This window comes from Galeopterus variegatus, unplaced genomic scaffold (genome assembly GCF_000696425.1).
Source record: "Galeopterus variegatus unplaced genomic scaffold, G_variegatus-3.0.2 Scaffold3332, whole genome shotgun sequence".
NCBI classification, from domain to species: domain Eukaryota; kingdom Metazoa; phylum Chordata; class Mammalia; order Dermoptera; family Cynocephalidae; genus Galeopterus; species Galeopterus variegatus.
This window is the reverse complement of record NW_007729443.1, coordinates 168,705-172,113: the sequence shown is the minus strand read 5'-3', so window position 1 is coordinate 172,113 and position 3,409 is coordinate 168,705. Positions and strand designations below refer to the sequence as shown.

Below are 3,409 nucleotides of genomic sequence, written 5' to 3'. Positions count from 1 at the left end.
TCCGAACCCGCGGCCTTGGTGTTAGCAGCACCGCACTCTCCCGAGTGAGACACGGGCCGGCCCCTTCTCCTTTGTTTTTGAAAAATAGTTTGACCAAATGTAGAATTCTTGGTTGATAGTTTTTTCTTTCAGCACTTTGAATATGTGATCCCATTGCCTTCTGGCCACCATGGTTTCTGAGGAGAAATCGGCTATTAATTTTATTAAGGATTCCATGTACATCATGAGTCACTTCTTCCTTCATGCTTTCAAAATTCTCTCTTTATCTTCGGCTTCCAACCATTTAACTATAATGTGTCTCAGTATGGATCTGTTGAGTTTATCCTGCTTGGAATTTGTTGAGATTTTTGGATCTGTTATGTCTTTTATCAAATTTAGGAAATTATCATCCATTTACACCCCTTTCTCTTTCTCCTCTGTCTCTGGGAATCCCATTATATTTATGTTAATATTCTTGATAGCATCCCCAAGCCTCTTAGGCTATGTTAATTTTTCTTCTTCTTTTTTTTTTTTCTTCCTGCTCCACAGACTGGATAATCTGAATTAATCTACCTTCAATTTCACTGATTCTTTCTTCTGCTTGCACAAATCTGCTGTTGAACTCCTCTAGTAAATTTATTGTTGCAGTTATTGTACTTTTCAACTTCAGAATTTCTATTTGGTTCCTTTTTATAAATTCTATCTCTTTATTAACATTCTCTATTTGGTGTGACATCATTCTCCTGGTTTCCTTTAGTTCTTTGTCCTTGGTTTTCTGTAGCTCTTTGAATATTTTTAAGACAGTTAACTTAAAGTTTTTGTCTAGTAGGCACAGCTGCAGCCTTAACGCTAGAGCTGGAGCTGCCGCGCCAGTTGCCCAGCAGGTCCTCACCCAACTAATTCCTGTCCCAGAGCTTCATCGGACACGCCTGCCAGCAAGCAGTCCCTGCCACCCTCTTCTTTCCTCCGCTCTTTCTCTTCCGTCTAGCTCAGTCTGTGGTGAGCTCGAAAGGCAGAGGCCTGGGGATACCCCAAACCCCTTCTGCCCATCGCAAGTGACACTACCACCATGGGCCTCACCATCTCATCTCTCTTCTCCTGCCTCTTTGGCAAGAAGCAGATGCGTATTTTGATGGTAGGATTGGATGCTGCTGGCAAGAGGACCATTCTTTATAAACTGAAGTTAGGGAAGATAGTCACCACCATACCTACCATTGGTTTTAACGTGGAAACAGTAGAATATAACCACATTTGTTTCACAGTACGGGATGTTGGTGGTCAAGATAAATTTAGGCCTCTCTGGAGGCATTCCTTCCAGAATACCCAGAGTCTTATTTTTGTGGTAGATAACAATGATCATGAAAGAATTCAGGAGGGAGGAGAAGAGCTGCAGAAAATGTTTGAGGAAGATGAGTTGCAAGATGCAGTGCTTTTGCTTTTTGCAAACAAACAGGATTTGCCAAATGCTATGGCCATCAGTGAAATGACAGATAAATTAGGTCTTCAGTCTCTTCATAACAGAACATGGTATGTTCAAGCCACTTGTGCTACACCAGGAACTGGTCTGTGTGAGGGACTTGATTGGCTGTCGAATGAGCTTTCACAGCGTTAAATGAAGCTGGATATCTAACCAAGGACACATTTGATAGAATTGGTCTAGGCTTGTTACAACAAAATTAGTTTGTATCTTGGTTATTAAACTATCTGGGACTGGTTTGGATGGAATATTACAGCGTTTAAACTCATTTTGTTGCCAATTATTGTTTACCAAGTATAACGTTGCTATTTAGCAGTACAGTTGGTTTTAAAGAAATTCTCCTTGGGGAAAAAAGTATTCTCTTTTAATTTTACTTCCCTTAAACCTAAATGCCTGGACATAGTTATTGTGATAGCTTTAAATAAATCTGTTTTGAATGTTTTTTGAGCCCACAGCAAACAAGGTTTTAAAGTTATCCCCTTGCTACTTTACTGATACTTTTATCATTCCTGGGACAGTCTGCTGATTTAAAAATGTAGAATTCCGTTTGTATTTATTTCTCTCCCTTGCCAAAAGTATTTTTTAATACTGCTTGCACCAGCCAGGGAAATACTCCAAAACACTATTCAGCTGTCTTGCACTGAGGGACTTATTTTTCCCCCATTATTGACTCCTGGCTTTCATCAGCCAAACTTAACCTTGGTGTGGTTTGAATTTAAACCTAATTAATTCTGTGCTGGTTGCAAAGAGTTCATACTGAGTTGGTTTTTAATAGTCAGCAGATTGTCTTCCTTTATATTGTATCTTCTTTATGTTGCATGTTGCATTTGGTATCAGCCTCTTTGCCCAGTATATGATAATTCTGCTAATGTTTTATTGTTTATGATGAACACATTTTCATTAAGACTTTTTGGAAAACTCATCAGATTCAATGAATAAGTTTTCTTCATAACCCATTTGGAATTATTCCTAATAAAATGATAAAATATCAATAAATAAATAAATAAAGTTTTTGTCTAGTAAATCCAATCTCTCAGCTTCTTCAGGGACAGTTTCTTTTCTTTTTTTGAAAAAATTTTAATTGACACCTTGTAATTATACATATTTATGGAGTACAGGTTAGGGTAGTTAATGTATCAATCACGTCATGTATTTATCATTTCTCTGTGGTAAAAATATCCAAAAGCCTCTCTTCTAGCTATTATGTAATATACAATACTTAACTGTTGACCATAGTCCACCCCACAAGGCCACTATTAACTAAAGAAAAGCATAAAAACATCAATTCTATAACACTGTAATATAATAAAGTAACATTGAAGAAATGGTCCCGGTAGGCTGGACTAATATTCAGTAAGTATTCACTTTGGAACCCTTGGAATTATATTTAACCCAATGCTTATGTAAAAAACATGTTTGTTTGTTTGTTTACTCATGAATCGTTTTCAGCTTTAGAATAAGCCAACACGCATTCAGGGTTTCTCATTTTCCCAGATATTTTCAGTAAAACCTCATTTCTCCCCATAATTACATGAATAATCCCATACAGAGCTATAGTCTCGCATAAGCATAAGTATATATTTACCTACTTTTCTATAATAAAAATGATCTCAAAAATATATTTCTGTTTCTACCCTATATTCTGATCACTTTCTATGTGGCTAAGTCAAAAGAAAATTTAACCTCATCTGCTATTGCTTGGCCTAGAGTTACAGGTGAATCTCACTGCTCAAGGCTTATACTGTAGGGAAGCAACTTTCCTAAGAAAGTGATACAAATGAGGGAGCATCCTGGGAACAAACAACAGAAAGAGATAAGGATAAAATTGATGTCAGATCTAGAAATTGGGACTGTCTGCAAGCCTTTCAGTAAAGTCCTGCCAGTTTGGTCTTCTGTTCTGACAGAAGTAGTACTTTCCTAATCATAGAGATAGAAATTAAATGCTTATCTGAT

General features: G+C 37.1%; 1 pseudogene; it reads left to right on the top strand.

Moving 5' to 3' along the window:
• Nucleotides 1–1,048: 1,048 nt before the first annotated feature.
• Nucleotides 1,049–1,591, top strand: LOC103600404 (annotated as a pseudogene).
• The last annotated feature ends 1,818 nt before the right edge of the window (nucleotides 1,592–3,409 follow it).